Below are 27624 nucleotides of genomic sequence, written 5' to 3'. Positions count from 1 at the left end.
CTTTCCAATTTTATCGCTTATAGATCCCTATATCTGTCATAATGAGATATCTCCTGTTTCATATCTCTTGATTCAATTCAGAGGACTTAACATCCTCTTTTTGCTAATCATTTTAGATCATCATGCCTTTAAAGAAAGGACCCAGCAACAACAACTCCCCGCCACCATATTCTCCTCCGTTCGACCTTGTCTATTTTCAGGCAGCTGTTACTGCCGTAGTGACGGCTACAATAACGTTATTGTACCCTAGCAAGTTCAGTGGACCAAGAAGTAACACCTACCCCAAAACCATGGAAATGATCAAAAGCATCAGGCTGAGTGTAATGAGAGAAAAACGGTTATCTGGAAAAAGAAGCGAAAGGTTCAAAGTTTACAAGGACCCTCCAAGAGGCATGAATCAGTGGTAGTTCAAGCTGCTACTACTCCTGCAGTTGCTCCTACAGCCGAAGCACCTACCACTAGGTATGTTGGTACCCTCCCTTGGTGCAATAAGTGCAGTTATCATCATCTCGCTTCCAGCCCATGCTGTGAAAGTTTTGCAAAAACTATGGCTAAGAGGGTCACCTTGCCCAAAACTATAGAACACCAACCAAATCAAACAGTCAAGCTTCCGGAGCGGGTATCAGTCAGGCCTGCTACGGTTATGGTGAAATCGGGCATTTCAAGAGAAACTGCCCCAAAGTAGCAACCCCTAGCAACAATGAGATAGCTCTAGCTATAAAACAGGAGGAGGCAGCTGCCGATCCCAGCGACGTCGAGGGTACGTTTCTTCACGAAAATTCTTATACTCGCATCCTTTTCGAATCTAGTGCCAAATAAATATTATTAATCATTCGTTCAAGCGTCTTCTTAAACAAAGTCTTCGTCTAGTAACCAAATCATTTACCATCAAGATAGCTAATAATGAGAAAGAATACATCAACGATAGATTCATAGGTTTTACCCTTACCCTGAACGATCATTCTTTTCCCATCGACCTAATGCCAGTTTCCATACAGAGCTTTGATGTTATCATAGGCATAGATTGGTTGAGTTACAATCATGAAGATATCCTTGTTACGAAAAAGCCATCCATTTTAATCTTCCCTCTGGTCAGACTCTCATAAATTTACGGCAATAATCTTAGTTCAAATCGTCATCTCATTTCTTGCATCAAAGCTCAAAAGGCTTCCCCGAAGGGAGTGCCATAAATTCCTAGCCTATGTGACCACCGAGAAACAGGAAGTTGCATCCACGAAGTCTGCAACTTTCCTGCTGTCTTGTCCTGAAGAGCTTCCAAAAAATTCCTCCCGAGCATCGAGTTGAGTTTCGCATCGACCTAATTCCTGGAGCTACCTTGTAGCCTAGCTCCCGTATCGATTAGCGCCAGCAGTAATGCATAAGTTATCTAGTCAGTTTAATGAGCTACTCAGCAAAGGATTCATCACCTTGAGTTCCTCACCCTGGGGAGTCTTGGTATTGTTGTGATTGTTGGGTTTTAGCCATAAGAACTTTCCTATGTGCGCATGCAAAACCCTATTGCTTGGATCTAGGCTTTCTATCAAACATGCTTTTGAATCCAAGACTTCTAATGGCTAATTAGGTTAAACAACAACATTAATACAGATCTAGAATCATACCTTTGAGTTCCTTGTTGATCTTCTTGTCTTGGAGCTTCTAGAGTCACAATTGTCACTCCTCTAATGGCTTACAAACACCAATAGCAAGCAAGATAATTTAGGAGAGAGGAGAGGGGATGGAATTCGGCCAGAGGTTCCTTGCTTTAGGTTCTGAAAGGTTGTACACGAATTCCACACCCCAAGGGCCTATTTATACCTTTAGACTCCTTAAGGGTTTCACCCTAAACCCTAATTGGATAATCTTCACTTAAGGCTATCCAAATCCATTCCATAGATATCCTTATGGACTATTTTGAGCTATCCTAAAGCTCTTAGAAACCGTCCAAAGTCCATCCTAATGGATTTATAGTCTAAAGTCTAACTATCAAACAATTGACAGTTTATACCCTCTTATTTAATTAATCTCTTTAAGTCACCAAATTAATACCAATTAATTTATGACTTATATTAATCAAATAGCTAAATATTATTCCTTATAATATTTACTCTCTCTTAACAAATCATCCTTCAAGTTGCTATGGTGAAGGCAACCTAAAAGGACCATGCACCACCGAATATAGTTATAGCCTTAGACACTATTCCAACAGTCTCCCACTTGGGTAAGTCTAGTAACTATACAAGTATAATACGGTTTGCAATCGTAGCTCTCAAAGACGCTGTCAACTCTGATCTAATCAATCTTGTCCTTTAGATAAGGGATCGTACAGTCCTCTGTTAGATATCATGCTGACAATCCTATGGAATGGTTAGTCTAGCATTTAGATTTCTCGATCTTCGATTTATTTGACATAGAACTTAATCGAACACATCAATTCAGTTCTGACCGGGCCCGGCACATAAGTCAAATCAAATCATCGAGTGGCCAAGATATCTCTTCTACCCTCTTAGGATAAAATTTACAGATAAACTTCGACTTATATGCATTTACTTATTCATTAACCAACTATACACAACAATGCGTTTTATAACATCAAGTTACTGATGCGTTTTCGCATTATCAATGCACAATCAATTAACAAATAATAAACCATATATCTAGGTTTTAAGACCATATGATATTATCGTCTTGCGATCACCTTTTATATCGTATTCCATAAGGTGATTCCAGCAAGCGCGGGTTTATTCCAATGCTCAAAACCAGTTCGTAAGCACTCATGAACGTTGCAGCAACTCTTGCTATGTCTAACACCATTTAGACACTCTACACACCAATTCACGACAATCTTCATTCATATCTACTCCCAACATATGAACGATTGTGGACCATTTGAATAATTCGATTATTCCTAATAAACTCAATTATTCTGGAAGTCAAAACATGCAAAGTGAAACAATAGTTAAACAACTAACATGTGATAGTAACTTTACTCATAAATAAAACTTCTTTATTTAATCATCAAATGTTAATTACATTTATCTATTATACGTTTCTAATACAATCTAATCTATGCTAATATCATCCTTCAGCCCAATACTCCTAGCATGCTGTAAGTGCTTAACCCTACTCAGTCCCTTCGTAAGCGGATCTGCTGGGTTATCTTCTGATGATATCCTCTTCACTACGAGTTGTCCTTCTTCTACACGATGTCTAATGAAGTGATATTTTCTGTCGATATGTCGAGATCTACCATGATCCCTCGGTTCCTTGGTCAAGGCAACCGCACCTTCGTTATCACAGAAAATCTCCATGGGCTCCTTTATGGCCGGTACAACTCCAAGATCACCGATGAAGTTCTTCAGCCATATTGCCTCCTTCGACGCTTCGCTTGCTGCGATGTACTCTGATTCGCACGTTGAATCAGCTATGGTTTCTTGCTTGGAACTTTTCCATGTCACTGCTCCTCCATTTAGGGTAAAGACCCAGCCCGACTGCGAACGATAGTTGTCCCTGTCGGTTTGAAAGCTGGCGTCACTATACCCTCGCACCTTCAAGTCATCACTCCCTCCAAGGACTAAGAACCATTCTTTCGTTCTCCGAAGGTACTTAAGGATGTTCTTCACCGCAATCCAATGTGCTTTGCCAGGATTCCCTTGATATCTGCTAACCATGCTCAAAGCGAAGGCTACATCAGGGCGAGTACAAGTCATAGCGTACATGATTGAGCCAACTGCGGAAGCGTATGGTACTCGGCTCATTTCTGCTATCTCGGCTTCGGTACTCGGACTTTGAGTCTTACTCAACTTGGCATTTCCTTGTATCGGTAGTTCTCCCTTCTTTGAGTTTTCCATACTAAAACGTTTCAGTACCTTCTCCAAGTAAGTATTCTGACTAAGTCCAATTAGTCTCTTACTTCTTTCTCTTACTATCCTTATTCCCAATATGTAAGAAGCCTCTCCGAGGTCCTTCATAGCGAAGCACTTCCCGAGCCAGGACTTAACCTCCTGCAGAGTCGGGATGTCGTTTCTTATGAGTAATATGTCATCGACATATAGAACGAGGAAGCTTACTACACTCCCACTGGCTTTGACATATACACAAGATTCGTCTTCGCTTCGTACAAATCCAAACTCTTTGACTTTCTCATCGAAGCAAAGATTCCATCTGCGAGATGCTTGCTTAAGTCCATAAATGGACTTCTCAAGCTTACACACTCTATTCGGATGCTTCAGATCCACAAACCCCTCTGGCTGAGCCATGTAAACATCCTCAGCCAACTTTCCGTTAAGGAAAGCGGTCTTGACATCCATTTGCCAAATCTCATAATCATGAAATGCGGCAATTGCTAGCATCACTCTAATAGATTTAATCTTCGCAACTGGTGAGAAGGTCTCATCATAGTCAACTCCGGGAGTTTGAGTAAAGCCCTTCGCAACCAATCGCGCTTTGTATGTGTGTACGTTCCCATCCACGTCGGTCTTCTTCTTGAAGATCCACTTGCACCCTACGGTCTTACGTTCGGGCACGTAATCAACCAGATTCCAAACTTGGTTATCGTACATGGATTGGATCTCGCTATCCATCGCCTCTTTCCATTTCGCAGACTCCGGGCCTGCCATGGCTTCCTTATAGCTATTAGGTTCATCAAGATTTACTAGTGTACCATCACTAATATACGTGTCCCCTTCGGTAGTAATATGAAAGCCATAAAACTGGGGTTGAACTCTAACTCTATCGGAACGTCTAAGAGGTAAGGATTCGTCAATCGGTTCAACCGGAGTTTCCTCCTCGGGTTGAACGCCAGCGGTAGAGGTTCCTTCATCTATCGATTCTTGAATCTCTTCAAGTTCGATTTGCCTCCCACTGTCTCCTTGGCTTATGAGTTCTCGCTCTCGGAAAACTCCTCTCCTCGCAACAAAGATAACATTATCTTTCGGTCTATAGAAGAGATATCCAAAGGAAGTTTGCGGGTAGCCGATGAAAATACATCGCTCACTTCGAGGTTCAAGCTTGTCGTGAGTATCTCGTCTTACGAAAGCCTCGCAACCCCAAACCTTGATATGTGCCAACGAGGGAACTTTCCCCGTCCACATCTCGTGAGGTGTTTTGGCAACCTTCTTGGTAGGGACTCGGTTAAGGATATGGGCGGCAGTCTCTAAGGCATACCCCCAAAAGAAGATAGGTAGTGAAGCACGACTCATCATAGAGCGAACCATATCCAATAAGGTTCGATTACGCCTTTCTGCCACACCATTCAACTGCGGTGTCCTAGGAGGCGTCAATTGCGAAACTATTCCACACTCCTTGAGATAATCGTGGAATTCAAGACTTAGGTACTCTCCTCCTCGATCGGATCGAAGCATCTTGATTTTCCTGCCCAATTGATTCTCCACTTCATTCTTGAACTCTTTGAACTTTTCAAAGGTTTCTGACTTTTGCTTGATTAAATAGATATACCCATATCTACTATAATCATCGGTAAAGGTCACATAGAAGCGGTTCCCATCCTTCGTGGTTGATCTAAAAGGTCCACATACATCAGTATGTATTAGGTCTAATAGTCCCTCACCCCTTTCACAAGTACTCGTGAAGGGTGACTTAGTCATCTTTCCAAGTAAACAAGATTCGCATGTGTCATCTTCCCTAAGGTCGAATGACTCCAACACTCCATCCTTTTGGAGTTGGGCTATGCGTTTCTTGTTGACATGTCCAAGACGACAATGCCACAAGGATGCTTTATCCATACTAGTAGAAGAATCAATATTCAAAACATCATTTCCTAAGTTATCAACAATCATAACAGTTTCATATATTCCATTACATGGTATAGCTTCAAAATAAAAGACACCATTTAGATAAGCCAAAATAGAACCATTCTCATTATTAAAAGAAAATCTAAAACCTTGTATATATAAACCATGAAATGAAATGATGTTTCTAGCCATTTCTGGCGAATAGCAACAATTGTTCAAATCTAAAACTAAACTATTCTTAAGCACCAAAGAATACACTCCAATCTTGGTCACAGGCGACGATCTTCTGTTCCCCATGATTAGATTGATCCTTCCTTGCTCCACATCCCTACTTCTTTTTAGTCCCTGCACATTAGAACAAATGTGATAACCACAACCGGTGTCAAGAACCCAAGAAATAGCATGATTAGAATCGTTAGATTTTATTGCATATATACCTGCGAAAGATGGCTTGATCTTTCCCTCCTTGATGGCTTGCAGGTAGTCCGGGCAGCTTCGCTTCCAATGTCCTATCTTGTGGCAGTGGTGGCACTCTGCCTCCTTCGGGTTAGAGCAGGGCTTAGAGGGATCAACTTTTGTCCCACTAGAAGAGGAACCATCTCGGGCTTTCACCTTTCGATAGTTATTTGAAGAAGCTTTCCTCTTCTTTCCCTTCCCTTGACCAATTGCCAAGACAGGAGCAGCAGACGGATTGGGAGTTGGTGCAACAGACTTGTCCTTGAAATTGCTCTCAGCAACCCTCAAGAGACCTTGGAGCTTACTTAGAGTGACCTCCTCTTTGTTCATGTGGTAGGTCATCCTAAATTGATTATACATCGGAGGCAAAGAGTGAAGCACCATGTCGATCGCCAAGTCTTCGCCGAAGTCAACGTTCAACTTGCGAAGGCGGTCGACATACCTTTGCATCTTTTGCAAGTGCACGGTAAGAGATTCTCCATGACCCATCTTAGCGGAAATCATGTTGGTGAAGATCTCGTAACGCTCTTGTCTCGCGTTTTGGTGGTACCTCTCCAACAAGTCTTGATGCATCTCGTATGGATACATGTCCTCGTAGGACTTTTGGAACTCGGAGTTCATGGTGGCGATCATGATGCAATGTACTTTCGTCGCATCTCGCTCATGGGTTTCAAAGGCGGTGATTTCAGCGGGAGTAGCAATTTCGGGGTTGATTTTCTCGAGCTTCTCGTCGAGGACATACTCTTTATCCTCATAGCGAGCAATGGTGCGAATGTATCTTATCCATTCGCCAAAGTTCGTTCCATCGAAGGTGACCTTTTGGCAAAGGCTCATCAACGTGAACGAACTAGCAGCAGCGTTGTTTGCGTTTGACATCTATAGAAAGGACAAAGATAGATTAGAACAAGAATCCCTAATTATCACCCAATAAGAAAAATTAGGGCTAGGATCCAACAATAACATTTACATACTAGAAAAGGGATGCCGTAATCCAACATGCAAATAAATTGAAGGTAAGTGAATGACGATTCACTAATTCTCCATCACAAAACTTAAACTTTTGGTCCTAAGTGTTTTTGAGAATTCCTAGGTTCGGATGAGATTCATTGAACTATTCAATGGCATGTTTAAATCTCGATATGCCCCTCTTGTTTGTGACTGGGATGCCGAGGATCACAAAGCGGGTGTGAATTACCATGCAAATTTACATGGTGCCTTCATTGTTACGATCACCTATTTGATGTGCCGGTAAACTACACACGCTCCATCGAACTATGATAAACAATGAATCACCCTTCGCCACCTTCGCTTAGAACCAATTAGTGTGCTGGTAAACCACACACGCTCCACTAACATCTTAGCAAGGTGCAAAGTGTAATTTCATGGGATTACATCAATTCACTTTTCCTAAAGTAACTAAGATTGGGAAATTTAAAAAGGATTTAGTTACTTCGTATTTATTATTATACTTTTAATGAGAGGATGAGGTTGCCCTATCCTACCCGTTCGGCTAACGACCCTCCACCAATCAAGCAAGCGGTGGGTGTGAGTGTACACCCATTAAGCGCCATTTTATAGGCCGCAACCTTATACCCACCTTATAGATCGGCTTCGTGAATGAGACCTACTAGCGGTAAGACTAGCATTTAGTTATGCATATATATATTATTCTAATAATATCATATAAGTATAGGGTTGTATTTTAAACTTTTCAAAATCTAGGGTTTGAAATTTAGGTTGTCTAAATTAAAGCTTTTAATCACAAAATAAATTTCAAAACTATAGGGTAGGTTTTAAACATTTAAAAACATGGAGGATCAAATAACAAATAATTCCAATTAACAATTTAATATTCTAATTATCTTTATTTGATTTATCTTGATTTCTTTGAAGATAATTACCAAAAATACTTAAAACAATTAATTAATTATCATATAAAGAAACTAAATATTTAATTAGTTGATAATTACCTTTAACTAGATCAAGATAACACTTATATTTATCAAGAAATCGGATTCATATTGATCTAATTAGTTTATGGAAAGTTTGGATAAGATAAACACAAAGAAATCCCGAATCTGGCCCTTCCTGACGCTTGGACTCGCCGAGTGCACAAGGGGACTCGCCGAGTCAGGCCTACTCGCCGAGTCCACCTTGGAACTCGCCGAGTCAGTGACTCAAAACCAAAAAATCGAATTTTTCAGGTTTGTTTCAGTTATTCAAGCAATAATTTGTAGAAAACCAATCTAGGCTCTGATACCACTGTTGGGTTTTAGCCATAAGAACTTTCCTATGTGCGCATGCAAAACCCTATTGCTTGGATCTAGGCTTTCTATCAAACATGCTTTTGAATCCAAGACTTCTAATGGCTAATTAGGTTAAACAACAACATTAATACAGATCTAGAATCATACCTTTGAGTTCCTTGTTGATCTTCTTGTCTTGGAGCTTCTAGAGTCACAATTGTCACTCCTCTAATGGCTTACAAACACCAATAGCAAGCAAGATAATTTAGGAGAGAGGAGAGGGGATGGAATTCGGCCAGAGGTTCCTTGCTTTAGGTTCTGAAAGGTTGTACACGAATTCCACACCCCAAGGGCCTATTTATACCTTTAGACTCCTTAAGGGTTTCACCCTAAACCCTAATTGGATAATCTTCACTTAAGGCTATCCAAATCCATTCCATAGATATCCTTATGGACTATTTTGAGCTATCCTAAAGCTCTTAGAAACCGTCCAAAGTCCATCCTAATGGATTTATAGTCTAAAGTCTAACTATCAAACAATTGACAGTTTATACCCTCTTATTTAATTAATCTCTTTAAGTCACCAAATTAATACCAATTAATTTATGACTTATATTAATCAAATAGCTAAATATTATTCCTTATAATATTTACTCTCTCTTAACAAATCATCCTTCAAGTTGCTATGGTGAAGGCAACCCAAAAGGACCATGCACCACCGAATATAGTTATAGCCTTAGACACTATTCCAACAGTGATGAAGAAAGATGGATCCTTTCGGATGCCTACAGACTACCACGAGTTGAAAAAGCTGACCGTAAAAAATCGATATCCTCTTCCTTGAATAGATGACCTTTTCGGCCAATTTCAGGGAGCTAGTTATTTCTTGAAGGTAGACCTCAGATCAGGGTACCATCAGCTTCGAGTTCACGAGAATGATGTTTCCAAGACAACATTCAGGACTCGATATGGACACTACTAGTTCGTAGTGATACCCTTCGACCAAATCATTTTTCCATGGTCACGTGGTAAGCAAGGAAGTCATACATGTGGACCTGTCCAAAATTTAAGACGATAGAGAACTGGTCAGCACCGAAGACACCCACAGAAACCCGTCAATTCTTGGGTCCTCCTTGTTACTATCGCAGGTTCATCCATAATTTTTCCAGAATCGCCAAACCCCTAACCACTTTGACACAGAAAGCCTTAAACATAAGGCAGCAACGATGGGTAGAAATGCTCAGTGTTATGAGTGTGAAATCTGCTACCATACCAGCAAGGCCAATGTGGTAGCAGATACCCTGAGCCGAAAGGAAAAGTTCAACCCACAAGATGGAAAGACTCACGCGAACCTATATCCAAGAGATAGTCCGACTGCATGGTATACGTGCATCCATTATCTATGAACGAGATAGCAGGTTTACCTCATGTTTTGACAGTCCCTTCAGAAAGCTCTCAGAACTAAGTTGGACTTAAGAACGGCATACCCTCCTCAGATAGACGGACATAGTAAGAGAATTATCCAGACCTTGGAAGACATGCTGGAAGCATGAGTCATCGATTTAGGGAATTCATAGGACACCCATTTACCTTTGACCGAATCATTATAGACCTGCATTTAGACTACCTCATTCGAAGCCCTCTACGGTCACAAGTACAAGATCCCTTTTGTGTTGGACTGAGATAGAGGACACGTAGCTAGCCAAGAGACAATTCCCTGACAGTGCCTCCTCTGGTACTTAATATCATCTGCAAAACCACCGAGAAAATCATCCAGATCCGAGATCGACTGAGAAGCTTCACGAGACAGACAGAAGTGTACACCGATAAACTAGGAAAACCCTTAGAATTCCAGGTTGGAGACCGTGTCCTATTGAAGGTCTCGCTCTGCAAAGACATTATACACTGTGAAATCACGGAAAACTTAACCCTAGATACGTAGAACTTTTCGATATCCTAGCCAGGATCTGTCCTGTAGCCCATAAACCCCTACTACCTTCAGGACTTAGCTGCATCCATCCTGTATTCTACGTCTTCAATCGTAGGAATCACCTAACCGATGAAACCCGAGTAACCCTTCTTTATGAGATCAATATCAATCAAAGTCTTAACTTCATGGAAGCACCATACGACATCATAGATCGAGAGATTAGATGTATGAAACAAAGTCCTACCCCGATAGTCAGGTTAGCTGGAATACCGTGCGAGAACCCGAGTTCACTTGGGAGCACGAAGACTCGAATGAACAGAAATAACTACATCTCTTTCCAAACCCATAATTGTATCTTAATTCTAAATTTCGGGATGAAATTCCCTCTAACGGGGGGGATAATGTGACAGCCCGTAAATTGTTCTGTCGCTGTAACCCATTCCGTCGGTAAAACTCGTTTGTCTTTCGATTTTTCCATTAACATTTTGGATTTGGTCATTTAATTCAAGATTTTTATTATGACATTATAAGTATCCAGACACGTTAGAAACACGTAAAAACACTTTCGATATTTAATTGGATAAATTTTAGTTTTATTCCGTCGGGTTATAAACAATTTAATCGGCTACGACCAAAAGCCTTGGTAAACGTCAGTATCGGGTAGAATTCCACCGTGTTCCAAACTCAACCCATATATAAAGCTCAAGTAACCTCATTTTAAAGCTTTTAACCCTCTCTCACTACACTATCTCTACGAATTCAATCTTGGGTCCAAAATCATCCAATTCAAGCCTCAAATGATTAAGGTAACTACCCTAACACATAGTATAACATCTTTAGCCTTTGAATTAGTGTTTAATCTATGAAATAGGATCATTATCATGAGTTTAAGGCCCTATATCAGTCCTAGGCCGTGAACTCACATAAAATGGGTTTTGGAGCCCAAAAACCCTCCCAAATCACTTTTGGAGCTTAGAATCGACTTAAGGACATATTGGAATGGACTTAGAACACCTTGAACTCATCATTTAGGGGATAAATATGATTTTACAGCCCAAGCACATGCTTGGACCGTAAACACCCTTTCATGGGCAGTAAAGTCATTCTACGGTGTTAAGATGCCCCTTAAACACCTCATAAGCCTTGGAATAAAGTCTAGAAGCAACCACAAACAAGTTAGTGGGCCTTAAACATAATAAAAACCATTCCTTAAGGAGTTCACGGTTGTAAACCCACCAAGAATGGGTTCCTGGGCCGTAAACTCCTATATCTTGGTCAAAGTGTGCCCCAAATTCAACCCATGACTTGTAAATGAGTTTAAATCACATGTGATTAACCTATGACCATCAAAGCACATAAGGATTGAGTGGGTGAGAGTTTACGGTCGTAAAATCCTAGTTTACTTTCGTAAACTCATCAAATGGTCCATATGATTAATCAAATCCCTTTCTAATGCCCTACAACCAAACCTAGCATCATCCCCCAAATGTTATAAGGCTATTTAGCAATCAAGAGCACCACCCATGAGTTTACGGCCATAAACTCACGGGGATGTGGTGTTTAGGGCCAAAAACTCTTCTAAGAGTTTACTCTTAAAGAGTAAACTCCGTTCCTAAGCCATACACCCCCTCAGATGCCACCCAGGTCACTCCAAACACTTGAATTGAAGTGTTTTCGCATCTAGAAGTCTGTATTATTATTTAAATAATAGACCAAATTATGTATCTCATCATATTACATTGGAACCTCGCGTGTTTCAAGCCCTGAACTGACAATTAGCATCCAACCGTCGGATCTCTCGTCTGGTGAGTTCATACCATTACGCCTTTTTCCGTGTTTTTGAATGTTTTCAGGGGGAAATTCAAGCAAATTATAAATGTTTTCAAAACCTAAAACAGATGTATTTCTATAAATATTTGGCTAACTTTTAGATATCTTTACCCCTTATGTATTATGCATAGCATAAGGGATGTGTTATTGAATATAAATACATGGATATCAATTACAGTAAAGGAAACAATCAAAACAATCAAATTATTATGGGAATAATTTGGGATCTTCAGTTGTTGTTTTACGAGCACAAATTTATGTAAAGTTAATAGATAAACTATGTCTGATTCAGTTTATCTCTGTTTAATTTAGAGTATTATCCCAGATGATTTCATTGTATTAAACTGTTTTTACTATATTATGTTTCAAAACGATTAGTATGTTTGATAATGTTAGGTCCGGAAGGTGTTGCGTCTTTGGGCTCACTAGTTAGTCCAGTTTTGTCTCCGGTGTGGGCCTGTCCATCCGTGAGTTATTTTGAAGGGTTTATTATTTATAGATGCTTGCCTGCATCCTAGAACGTGAGATTTTTGATAGAGATTTTATAACACTCATCGTTCTTATCTTTTGTAACCCTAGAATCCTCTACAGCGGAAGTTCCTAATCGAGCTCTGCTGAGGATTGAAGTAATTGAATCATTCGACATACTCAGATTCATTCTCATGCTTTATCTTACTGTTTTTCGCATTCTTTATTTACCTGTTAGAAGATCTAATCGATCAAGGAGTTATATAAACTCATCAATTGGTATCAGAGCAGGAGGCTGTGTAATTCATACACATCTCTTATGTGAAAGAAGTGATTAGGGTTTATTCTGCATTAACCAATATTTATTGAGCCATCACTCTATAATTGACGTATCTCATTATTTATTCGTCTTGCCCTAATATTGTATATTACAAGTCTGATCTTTCAAACAGGTTAAACGATCAAGCATTGACGATTCTCAATCTAATCCTATCAACATCTCAAACAACATTGGATCAACAACAAAGATTCCTATTCTTTACACCCAAGATTACGAAGTTTGGGCACATCACTTTGAAGACTATGTCATCGGATATGAAGATAATGGGTATCTTATATGGGAAGCTATTGTGTATGGACCATTTGCTCACTCAGGAACATCCAGAATCATTAAAACTTAGAAAAGGTATAATGATCTGTTAAAAGATGTGAAAGACATTGCTCAAGACGAAAAGGAGAAGTTTCAGTGCAACATCAAAGCATTGAGACTGATCCGATTCGCTCTTCAATCTGACACGTTTAGGTTGGTGAGTTCCTGTAGTACTACTAAAGAAATTTGGGATCGGTTGCAAGAGTTGTATTCCACATATGAAGATTTGGAGCACTCAATTCATACCTTGCTCTTGTCTGAGTTTGGAAAGTTTAAGCAAAATCCCGATGAGTCTGTTACACAGACATTTGATCGCTTCAATTATCTTCTCAGCAAGATGATCAAACTGTTGGGTTATGAGCATTCTAACACTCCTAAGTGTACATGCCACCCTAAATACCTTGGATCTATGTTTTCTCTATTATACATGCAAATATCAACTTTCCAAGGTATTGTTCTATTCTAGCATACTAAACGTTGAATAACACAAGTTAGAATAACATACCTTTTGTTAGTGCTTGTCTTCATGAAGCTTGAGTGCCTAGTGCCCCAAGTGTGATACCTCAAATGGTTCACACAACACCAAATACACTTGGAATAACTTGAGAGAATTCTACACTTCATGAAAATCGGCTAGCCCTTTCTTACTCTCACTAGTCCTAGTGGCCAATTTTCCTCAAGAATAAGATGCTTATATAGTTATACAATTAGGGTAAACCCTAATTGTCATGACTTTCCAGTTCCTTGCATCCATGGGTTCAAATACACCATGGAGCATCCATGGAGCATCATATGGGTTTTGGCCCAACTAGATAATCCATGGAGCATTAGCCCACTATACAAGTATGGATGATTTAGACAATCAACCCATATATTTAATTAGTCTTCTTTTGATCACTTAAATAATCCTAGATTAATTCTTGATGAATACTAATTAAATAGTCTCATTATTCTTATTATTAATATACTAGAACTTATAATATATTAATAACCATAAGTGTCTTATTTCTCTCATTATAGTCTATCCAAGTGCATGATGCCATGCAACCCAAATGGACCATGCCGGGTTGGGTCAAGTCTTACCAATTATAGTTATGGACTTAGACATTAATCCAACAGTCTCCCACTTGGATAAGTCTAAAACTATTATTGCGTATGACTTCAAGAACCAACTAGCAATCGTAGCTCTCAAAAGCTTCTATCGAACTCTGACCTTGTAGATGAACTCTGATCTTGTCAATGACTTGTCCATTAGATAAGGGATCATATATTACTCCATTCTAGATATCATATGGACTGAGACATGGATTATAATCATTCTCTCTGTCCATTTGTTGTTTCCCGATTTCCGATTTATGACGACTGACTAATTGAACAAATCAAATCAGTCCTAGGCCCGGCCGAGCACTTCCATTTGTCATCATCAAATCATCGAGGGGCCCACAGATATCGCTTTTATCCCGAAGGTAAAACGAATGGATAAACTTCGACTCATATGGCTTGTTCTACTATGTAACAACCCGAAATTTGTTCGTCGCCAAAACCCGTTCTACCCGGAGAGTCGTCATTATCGGATTCGTTCCGTTTTCTCTTTGGAGTTAATTATATAAATTTATATGTTTATTTTATCCTAATGAGTGTCTAAAGCACTCAGGAACTTATGTTATTCGCCCAAAATCATTATTTAATAAGTTTTAAAAATGTTCCCGTCGGGTGACGGAAACTCAATCGGGTGCGACCAAAAGCCGCGTTTAGCGTCGGTATCGGGTAGAATTCCACCGCGTGCAAATTTTGGGAACTATATAAACAAGTTTCAGCTTTCATTTGAAGCTTTTTCCTTCTCTCACTACTCTCTCTCTAACCTCTCTCCAAAATCCAAAGATTTAGTGTCCAAAACTCAATTTTAAGGCTTCAAATCCTTAGGGTAACTCCCTAGCTTTAATCTATAGCATCTTTAGCCTTCAAATTCGAGATTTAAACATGAAATTGGACAATGTATGTGAGTTTACAGCCTAAGAAGATGCTTAGGTCGTAAACGCCAAATATAAGGGGTTTTGAGCCTTTAAACCCTTCCTTGACTAGTTTGGACCTTGGATATGGCTATGAGACTTTAATATATGTAATCTAAACATGTAATACTTGCATTTTGTGATGTTTGGAGGAGTTTACGGCCAAGGATCATTCTTGGGCCGTAAACTCACATAATGAGGGTTTTCATTCCCTTAAAACCTTCCAAATCACCCCTATAGCTTAGATATGAATTATAGGACTTTTATTCTTGCATTTGGACACTTGAAACATTAATTTTGAGGGACTTAGATGAGTTTACGGCCAAGGAGAGTTCTTGGGCCGTAAACTCCACAAAAGTTGGCATAAATCTCATTCTAAGGTGTTAGAAAGCCATCCAACACCACCAAAAGCCTTGGAATAAATCAAGGGACCAACCAAAAATACTTTGAGGGCCTAAAACACAACATTTATGGGGTTTCTAAGGGTTTACGGCCAAGACATGTTCTTGGGCCATAAACTCCAAAATTTTTGGTGTTAGAATGCAAACTACACACCCCTAAGGCCCTTAGATGAATTTTAGAAGTCCTTTCATGCAAGTTTTAGACCTTGAAACACCTTGGAACACCATATACTAGAGTTTACATCCATGAAAGGGGTTTCATGGGCCGTAAACTCCACAAACACCCCAAAAATCCCATGCAAACTCATGTTAGGCCTTGGATTAATTCTACCAATCACATGTGATTTGTTTTGGAACCATTTAACATCATTTTCTTGGAAAAATAGGGGTTTACGGCCATGGAGCTATGCTAGGCCATAAACTCCCATAAAGGGGGTCTAATTGATGTTTTATAATCATTCCAAGTCCTTAAACCAAGTCTAGAAATTATCCCCTAAGTGTTGGAAGTCCAAAAGGCACCATAAACCACCCATCATGAGTTTACGGTCGTAAACTCATGGGGAAGGATGTTTTGGCCGTAAACTCCCTTAAAGGGAGTGTTCCTTTGATGTCCTAACTCATCTCCCAAGTCCCTTGTGTCATTCATGCCCCTAAACGCCACCCGGGTCCCACCAAACACTTGTATCGAAGTGTTATCGCGACCTGAAGCATTGGTCCCTATCCGACAATCAATCTAAGTCCTAATTAGATACAAATGTGTATATTTACTTCATAATTAGGAACCTCGTGCGTTTACAAGTCCCGGCTCAGCTCTTAGCAGCCAAACCGTCTCGTACCTCGTTGGGTGAGTTCATACCCCTACGGCTTTTTCACTGTTTTCAATGTTTTCAGGGGGGGAATACAAGCAAACTAAAACTGTTTTCCAATCACAACATTGATGTGTTTCAAACAATCTTTGACAAATCTATAAACTCTTTTACTCCTTATGTAATATGCTGAGTATAAGGAATGACTACTCGATTTCAACTAAATGGATTTTAGTTAAGGAAATAATCAAACTAATCAAATTATTATGGGTATAATTTGGGGGTCTTTACTGTTCTTTCTATCGTATACTGATATCTATACTAAGTTATTAGATAAACTATGTCTGTTTCAGTTTATCTCCGTATCATTTGAATGTATTATCCGATAATTTCATGTATGTATCTATACTTTACAGTACTATGTTTCATAATCTTCTGTATGTCGATATCTTACAAGAACCCTGTGAATAGTTTAGTACTAGTTTGTGAGATAGTCACTACCCTTTATGGATGATTAGTAAATCCTCCCCGGAAGTGTAACCAGAGTCTCCTGGAGGGAGAGCGCGGAATTTTTGAATAGATCTATTCGGGACTGACAATCCCACACCTTAACTGTTAGCTACAGTTAGGCGGGCACGCCTAGGGTGACAAATTTCTGGATATCGTTCGACGTCTGACAAACGTCAAGGAGGTCATGTTGTCGTATTAGTATGGTTACCCGACTCACAATATGTATTAATATCAGCTTATTCACAGTTTGGGTTCAGAAACTACGTCTCGTTCGGGATACTGATCCCATGGTTTTGTATCTATATTTTTAGATTTCTTTCGGGATAGTGATCCCATGGTATCATCAAACTATTTTATATCCATGTCCTATACGGGATAGTGATCCCATGGTTTATTTCTATATCTCTTTCGGGATAGTGATCCCATGGTATTAATCAAACTATTTTGTATCTAGTTCGGGATAGTGATCCCATGGTTTGTATTTACAACTTGTACGGGATGTCTTTCCCCATGGTCTTAAACTATATCTTATACGGGATAATGACCCCATGGTTTCGTATCTATAACTTATACGGGATAAGGATCCCATGGCTTTCTAAACCTATATCTTATACGGGATAATGATCCCAAGGTTTTGAATCTTCAACTATATCTTATACGGGATAGTGATCCCATGGTTCCAATCTATATTTACATATATACATTAACTTATCTAGTGTCTAGTCCGGGATGATAGTCCCATGATCTTAAAATTGTACTTTCGGATGTGTCAAGCTATCTTATATATGTCTTTCGGGATAGTGATCCCAAGATTTTCATTATATAGTTTCGGATGTTAAAATATACTTTGTGTTATACAACCGATCTTACAATTAGGTAAATATGGGATTTTCCTGGGGAAAAATACAATACATAATCGAATTGGTAACAAATGATAACTTAACCAACTTCACATAAGAAAATATGGGATTTTCTTGGATAACAAATCTTTTCGGAAACTAAAGGAAACCGATACATTTTCACAAAACAAAACCACTTATGAACTCACCAGCTTTATGCTGATTTTCAAACCGCTTGTATTCTCAGGTCCAAGTTAGACAGGTACCCGGTGATCTCTTTTGATGAAGATGGAGTGCGTGGAAGACTCGTCTCAACTTTTGTTAATATGATGCATATGTATATTTGTATAACTTTCCTTTTGAAACACATGTAAACTTTCATATATATGTAATGTAATGTTTGTTTGCTGTGATTACTATGTACATTGGATTTGATACACAACATGGTAGTCAACCCCGGAGACGTTTCCGCCTCTGGTTTTCGGGGTGTGACAGATTGGTATCAGAGCCCTTGTTTATAGTGAACAGAGTATACCAAACCTTACATGGTATAAAACTATAAACACTAAAGGGCCTCAGTGCTCTGAATTAAAAGTATCTTCAAAACTATAAGTATTTTCAAAAGTATACAAGTATACCGAATCGCCGAAATCCGTAACTACAAGTAGAACAAAACATAAGTAAATGGGTGTTGTACACTGCGGTTAAACCTGGGCAGTTATGTAGTCGTGTCTAGGGTCAATATAGCCTGGCCAACTATATTCATTCGAGACACGACCAACATGTGCTTGGGAGTGACTGTGGTATGCAGCATGCCTAAAACTTACCTAACATCTCAAACAACGAATCGTCGCTGCAGCGAACCATGAAATACTATGGGAGTATTTCTCGAGCAAATCCTTCGTAGAAAACCCTCGTATACGCGATTTTACTTGATCAATCCTCTAGCGATAAAATGTTCTGTCTTGATAACGCCTTCCTGCTTTATCGCTCAGTATGATGCTATATCTGTCTTGATGAGATATCTCCTGTTCAATATCTCTTAATTCAATTCAGAGGACTTATAATCCTCTCTTTCCAGATCTTTTTAGATCAATATGCCTCCGAGAAAGAGACCCAGCTCGAAGAACAACGATAATCCTCCTCCGCCACCATCTTCTCTTCAATTTGATCTCGCATCACTTCAAACAGTTCTGACTGCTGCAATGGTGGCAGCTATGTCTCAAATGAATCCCGGTGGCTCCGGAGGTGGTCCCGAACCACAAAACCCAGAAGGCAACCAGGAACACCGAAGAGGGGGTTCCTATAAAGACTTCATGAACGCAAAACCCACAACCTTTGATGGCACTGGAGGTGTCATTTCCCTGACTCGATGGTTCGAGAAAATCGAGTCAATCTTCGAAATATGTACCTGTTCGGAGTCTGACAAAGTCAAGTTTGCCGCCTGCACCTTCCTTGATAAAGCCCTGACTTGGTGGAACGGCCGAGTCAAATCCTTAACCTTACCTGTAGCGAATGCCATGGGTTGGGAAGCTATGAAGGAGCTTCTACTTGCAGAATACTGCCCTCGAGGCAAAATTCAGAAACTGGAACACGAACTCTGGAACCTGAAGATGAAGGGTTCCAACATAGCTGCTTATACTTCAAGATTCGATGACCTGGCTTTACTCTGTCCGGGAATGGTTACCCCGGAGGGTAAAAAGATCGAAAGATTCATCTGGGGATTGACCCAGCCAACCAAAGGGAATGTCTTGGCTGCGAAGCCAGACACGTACGATAGTGCTAAATGCCTTGCGAAAATTTTGATCGATCACGAAGACAACTATGATGAGGACACTACCACTCCTGAGTCGGACACAAGTGGAGGTGAAAGTAGAAAGAAATCTCGGAACAAGCGAAAGGCCCAGAGTACGAGAGGGTCTTCGAAGAAACAGCAAACGGTAGCAATCCATGTTGCTACTACCCCTATTGTTGTCTCAGCTGTCGGTTCTACAGCCCAAACTCCCACCAGTGGATACACTGGCAGTCTTCCTTGGTGTGGTAAGTGCAACTACCATCACCGCATCCCTGGTCCATGTCGCGAAAGGAGCTGCAACAACTGTGGCAAGAAGAGCCATCTATCTCGAACCTGCAGAAAACCGGTCAAGTCAACGAACCAATCATTGGGAGCAGGAATCAGTCCAGCCTGCTACAATTGTGGTAAAGCAGGGCACTTCAAAGGGAATTGCGCCAAAGCAACTACCACCACTGATCCTTCTGTCGCCGCAGGTATACTTCTCTTTGATAACTCTTATACTTGCAACTCTTTTCAATTCCCGTGTTTGGAGGGAAACCTGTTATCTATCAATTCGAACGTTTTCTAAGCTCAATTCCTCGTATGTGATCGAGATGTGCATCATCGAGACGACTAACCAATGAGATTGAAAACGCTAACTTCGCGCATATAGATTGAATCCTCGGTCCAGAGGACTAGTCTATTCTATTCGGTTAAATGGGAAATCCTTTCGCGATAATACCTTGATGCTACGTTTAACATGGAATGACGGAGTCCCATTCATGCTGTTATCCTAGTTTCGAGAGGGTCACCTGTCTATATCTCTTCCTCGACCTAACTCTCATGATCTCTGGCATCAACTTTCGTATTATGTCATACTTTAAAACTTAAGAGTTTTTCTGGTACGAATTACCGCATACCTCGTTTCTGTGGTCATTGAGAAACGAGAATTTAGTAGTTCTTTCTACTAAATGTCTGTCCCGAAGTGTTTCCGGGAATTTCATTCGAATATCTAAAGTTTAATTCCATATCGTATGTTTCGAAACCTTCGTAGAGACCCCATTCCACTTGAGAAAGTGATGATCCAAAATATCAAATCCATTCGAGTTTCATTTCAAAACTCATGATCTATATCCTGTTCTTTGAATTTCGGGACGAAATTCCCTCTAACGGGGGGATAATGTAACAACCCGAAATTTGTTCGTCGCCAAAACCCGTTCTACCCGGAGAGTCGTCATTATCGGATTCGTTCCGTTTTCTCTTTGGAGTTAATTATATAAATTTATATGTTTATTTTATCCTAATGAGTGTCTAAAGCACTCAGGAACTTATGTTATTCGCCCAAAATCATTATTTAATAAGTTTTAAAAATGTTCCCGTCGGGTGACGGAAACTCAATCGGGTGCGACCAAAAGCCGCGTTTAGCGTCGGTATCGGGTAGAATTCCACCGCGTGCAAATTTTGGGAACTATATAAACAAGTTTCAGCTTTCATTTGAAGCTTTTTCCTTCTCTCACTACTCTCTCTCTAACCTCTCTCCAAAATCCAAAGATTTAGTGTCCAAAACTCAATTTTAAGGCTTCAAATCCTTAGGGTAACTCCCTAGCTTTAATCTATAGCATCTTTAGCCTTCAAATTCGAGATTTAAACATGAAATTGGACAATGTATGTGAGTTTACAGCCTAAGAAGATGCTTAGGTCGTAAACGCCAAATATAAGGGGTTTTGAGCCTTTAAACCCTTCCTTGACTAGTTTGGACCTTGGATATGGCTATGAGACTTTAATATATGTAATCTAAACATGTAATACTTGCATTTTGTGATGTTTGGAGGAGTTTACGGCCAAGGATCATTCTTGGGCCGTAAACTCACATAATGAGGGTTTTCATTCCCTTAAAACCTTCCAAATCACCCCTATAGCTTAGATATGAATTATAGGACTTTTATTCTTGCATTTGGACACTTGAAACATTAATTTTGAGGGACTTAGATGAGTTTACGGCCAAGGAGAGTTCTTGGGCCGTAAACTCCACAAAAGTTGGCATAAATCTCATTCTAAGGTGTTAGAAAGCCATCCAACACCACCAAAAGCCTTGGAATAAATCAAGGGACCAACCAAAAATACTTTGAGGGCCTAAAACACAACATTTATGGGGTTTCTAAGGGTTTACGGCCAAGACATGTTCTTGGGCCGTAAACTCCAAAATTTTTGGTGTTAGAATGCAAACTACACACCCCTAAGGCCCTTAGATGAATTTTAGAAGTCCTTTCATGCAAGTTTTAGACCTTGAAACACCTTGGAACACCATATACTAGAGTTTTTGGCCATGAAAGGGGTTTCATGGGCCGTAAACTCCACAAACACCCCAAAAATCCCATGCAAACTCATGTTAGGCCTTGTATTAATTCTACCAATCACATGTGATTTGTTTTGGAACCATTTAACATCATTTTCTTGGAAAAATAGGGGTTTACGGCCATGGAGCTATGCTAGGCCATAAACTCCCATAAAGGGGGTCTAGAAATTATCCCCTAAGTGTTGGAAGTCCAAAAGGCACCATAAACCACCCATCATGAGTTTACGGTCGTAAACTCATGGGGAAGGGTGTTTTGGCCGTAAACTCCCTTAAAGGGAGTGTTCCTTTGATGTCCCATCTCATCTCCCAAGTCCCTTGTGTCATTCATGTCCCTAAACGCCACCCGGGTCCCACCAAACACTTGTATCGAAGTGTTATCGCCACCTGAAGCATTGGTCCCTATCCGACAATCAATCTAAGTCCTAATTAGATACAAATGTGTATCTTTACTTCATAATTAGGAACCTTGTGCGTTTACAAGTCCCGGCTCAGCTCTTAGCAGCCAAACCGTCTCGTACCTCGTTCGGTGACTTCATACCCCTACGGCTTTTTCACTGTTTTCAGGGGGGAATACAAGCAAACTAAAACTGTTTTCCAATCACAACATTGATGTGTTTCAAACAATCTTTGACAAATCTATAAACTCTTTTACTCCTTATGTAATATGCTGAGTATAAGGAATGACAACTCGATTTCAACTAAATGGATTTTATTTAAGGAAACAATCAAACTAATCAAATTATTATGGGTATAATTTGGGGGTCTTTACTGTTCTTTCTATCGTATACTGATATCTCTACTAAGTTATTAGATAAACTATGTCTGTTTCAGTTTAGCTCCGTATCATTTGAATGTATTATCCGATAATTTCATGTATGTATCTATACTTTACAGTACTATGTTTCATAATCTTCTGTATGTCGATATCTTACAAGAACCCTGTGAATAGTTTAGTACTAGTTTGTGAGATAGTCACTACCCTTTATGGATGATCAGTAAATCCTCCCCGGAAGTGTAACCAGAGTCTCCTGGAGGGAAAGCGCGGAGTTTGTGAATAGATCTATTCGGGACTGACAATCCCACACCTTAACTGTTAGCTACAGTTAGGCGGGCACGCCTAGGGTGACAAATTTCTGGATATCGTTCGACGTCTGACAAACGTCAAGGAGGTCACGTTGTCGTATTAGTATGGTTACCCGACTCACAATATGTATTAATATCAGCTTATTCACAGTTTGGGTTCAGAAACTACGTCTCGTTCGGGATAGTGATCCCATGGTTTTGTATCTATATTTTTAGATTTCTTTCGGGATAGTGATCCCATGGTATCATCAAACTATTTTATATCCATGTCCTATACGGGATAGTGATCCCATGGTTTATTTCTATATCTCTTTCGGGATAGTGATCCCATGGTATTAATCAAACTATTTTGTATCTAGTTCGGGATAGTGATCCCATGGTTTGTATTTACAACTTGTACGGGATGTCTTTCCCCATGGTCTTAAACTATATCTTATACGGGATAATGACCCCATGGTTTCGTATCTATAACTTATACGGGATAATGATCCCATGGCTTTCTAAACCTATATCTTATACGGGATAATGATCCCAAGGTTTTGTATCTTCAACTATATCTTATACGGGATAGTGATCCCATGGTTCCAATCTATATTTACATATATACATTAACTTATCTAGTGTCTAGTCCGGGATGATAGTCCCATGATCTTAAACCTGTACTTTCGGATGTGTCAAGCTATCTTATATATGTCTTTCAGGATAGTGATCCCAAGATTTTCATTATATAGTTTCGGATGTTAAAATATACTTTGTGTTATACAACCGATCTTACAATTAGGAAAATATGGGATTTTCCTGGGGAAAAATACAATACATAATCGAATTGGTAACAAATGATAACTTAACCAACTTCACATAAGAAAATATGGGATTTTCTTGGATAACAAATCTTTTCGGAAACTAAAGGAAACCGATACATTTTCACAAAACAAAACCACTTATGAACTCACCAGCTTTATGCTGATTTTCAAACCGCTTGTATTCTCAGGTCCAAGTTAGACAGGTACCCGGTGATCTCTTTTGATGAAGACGGAGTGCGTGGAAGACTCGTCTCAACTTTTGTTAATATGATGCATATGTATATTTGTATAACTTTACTTTTGAAACACATGTAAACTTTCATATATATGTAATGTAATGTTTGTTTGTTGTGATTACTATGTACATTGGATTTGATACACAGCATGGTAGTCAACCCCGGAGACGTTTCCGCCTCTGGTTTTCGGGGTGTGACATACTACTTGTTGAATCACACACAAAGACACGTTTTATAGCATCGAGTTACCAAATGCGGTTTCGTGCAATCAATGTACAACCAACTCATAGTAACAACTCATATCTCTAGGTTTGAAGAATATAAGATATTATCATCTGATGATCACTCGTGATAAAATCCATGAAGTGATTCCAATGAGCGCGGGTTGAATCCAATACTCATAACTTATGAGCACTCATGAGTATTGTAGCCCTTTGTCCAACATCTTAGACCTCTACAAGCCAACCCATGACAGTCTTGATTAATATCTACTTCCAACATATGACCGACTGTGGATGGTTTGAATAACTTAGTCATTTCGGAAGAATAACCTAGTTTATTCGGGAAGTCAAAACATGCAAAGTGCAACACAATAATAATTGAATCCAATATGGTCTCAGAACTTATGAATATAAATAAAACACCTTTTATTTATCACCATATGATTACACATTATTCATTGTATACTGTTTCAGCTATCAACTTTATTCTTGAATTTAAAACAATAGTTGTCCCATGCTCCAAGCATGTACACTATGTTTTTCTAAACATTAGTCATGCCATACACCAAGTATGCACACTATGTTTGTCTATGATCTTTACTTTGTGAACTAGATCCATTGAACATAACTTCACACTCCCAAATCCTTACTGTAAATACAAGAATTCCAAATTCATGTCATTTACTAAAATCTGTTAGACTCTAAACTTATATGCATTGATCCTCTTGTAATGATTATGCACAAAGTCAGAAAGACTTGGAAACAATCATTACAGAGTATTCCAAAGGAGATCAATTCCTTGGAAACATCCTTCTTGCATTAAGTTTCCTTGATCTTACACAGATTGAAATTTCTGACTTTGAAACATTTCCAGATTCATTTTGACTATAACTTCTGAACAAGAGTTGCCTCCTTACAGATTATGTCAATATGGTCCTTCCAGAATTATCACTATACTTCCAATTGTCCTTGAGAAACCAATCTTTGGTAAACCTTAGATTGTCCTCGACAATTGTTTAATCCTTTTAGTCATATCCAGTTCTAAACCTTTTCCCTTCTTAATGCCCCAGGCATTTGGAAACTTTTAGAAAGGATGAATATAGCACATGTAATCGAACCTATATCCGAAGCATATGGGACACGATTCATGATGTCTCACATAAAGACTAAACCAGTCTTTTGCTATAACATTTCCATTTCTATTTGCCAAGTTCTCATAATTCAGATTATGAAAAGGGATGCCGTAATCATAATCGAATTTTAGAACGCAAATAATGGACCCATATACAGAATTTCCTTATGTTGAGCCATTCCAACATGAAATTCATATATATCCTTGACTAAATGATTAAAACCTCACGATCTAAGCTTATAGATTTGAGATGAAGTATAATTTCCTCTCCCTTAATTATAGCAAAACAACTCTTTCCCAGTTGAAACTTTTGTTTTCTATAATTAACATTGCTAACTCGCAATACTTATCATAATTATCATGCTCCCACTAACATGATGATTATTAACATAACACTTATGCTCCCACTAGCTTTGACATGTACTCAGAAATCAACTGGACTTCTAGAAATCAATACTTTATTGACTTTCTTACCAAAGTTCAGATTTCTGATACTAGATTGTTTTGATAAGACTTTATCAAAAACATACACCTTCCCTTAGATAGCACACTTGTGTGTCTAAACAATTATGAAGAGGGATGCCGTAATCATAATGCTTATACCTTTTTGCCACTTCTCACAAGTCCAGGTTAGTGTGCCGGTAAACCACACACGCTCCACTAACGACTTTGAGAATGCAAATATCACAATTGCTATCTAACTAAAATCTACTTAGTGAAAGTGTTTCCTCACCATCATTTTCATGAATCAGAGAGAAACCTTATGACACTTAGATTTAATGGTGTATGTGTTCTTATCCATGTGAATTGTCAAAGCCATAGTCACAAGACAAGGATAATGACAAATCTGAACTCATATGGACTGAACTCAATCTTAATTTCTTGCCACCTGGCAGCTCAAGGGCCTGCCATTGCTTCCAAGTTGTTGTGCAACACATTAAGAATTCTAAGAACTCATATGCAAAGCCAACTTTGATTGAAATGGGCACGGAATATGTCAACACGATAGGTTATAAACCTCAAGTAGTGTGCTAGTGAAGAACTTTAGGTTCTATTCTTGATTAGTTCTTGAGACTTTCAAGACCTTTAAGACTCCCACTGTCCTCTTGACCTATAAGACTCCCTTGTCAAACATCCAAGAGATAGTGCAAATTCTAATCAAGACAAACACTTCACACAATTGGCCTTAGTTGGTCTTTGTTTTATCCAAAACATCACAACTTACCAATTTCAAATGTACAAGAGTAGAAAACTTTTACTCTTACATTTGATAAGTGTTTTTAAACCTTCTTAAAGACATGTCACTCAAATTATAATCTTGGAGTATGACTCTAAGACTTGTATTGGAATGAAGTATGACTCATCTTCTTGATTTAACCATTCAATAATTCAAGATCCCTTCTTCTTAGTCATAAGAATGCACTAAGACTTCCTTAGAGAACTAATTTTGATATGGTTTCTTATTCATTAAGATGATCACAAAACTGATACTAAAGTACTCTCTCATCTTTTCAGATTTGAGGAACTTCTATCCTTCTGCCTAATTTGATTCTTCTTATTCGCTCTGCCATACATTGGAACCTTTTCTAATGTCTCAGAGTTACACTTAAGCTTGTAAGTATAATCATATTTACTGAGCTTTAGTAAACTATGACGAATAGCCTTATATCTTTTGTGGTGGACTTAATCAGTGCACATGACTATGTACTCGATCCCTTAGTCCATTACTTGACTCACACATCCATGTCAACAAGTAATTAATCTTAATTTTTCCAATACTTGAAAGTTCTCATTCATCATGCTATAGAACTTGCATGATTCCAAGTCCCGGTCCAATTGAGACTTTGGATGATGAGAATCTTTCCTTATTTGGTAAATTTAGACATTACCACAAATGAAGGAATCAATTTCATATTTCCACTCTTGCTATTAATGGAATCATATAAGCAACAATTCCTCAAATGCCATTGTAAGGATATTTTAAAATAAATAAAATCAAAAAAAATTTCTTTTATTTTAAAACTATGCGGAAAAACTTATCCTTACAATCCATATGAAAACTTGTTGTTATCTATTCCTAAGCAATACCTCATAACTCCTAAGAAGTAGCTCAAGAATCCGATCT

Source organism: Lactuca saligna, chromosome 9 (genome assembly GCF_052625555.1).
Source record: "Lactuca saligna cultivar CGN05327 chromosome 9, ASM5262555v1, whole genome shotgun sequence".
NCBI classification, from domain to species: domain Eukaryota; kingdom Viridiplantae; phylum Streptophyta; class Magnoliopsida; order Asterales; family Asteraceae; genus Lactuca; species Lactuca saligna.
This window is presented reverse-complemented; position numbering follows the sequence as displayed.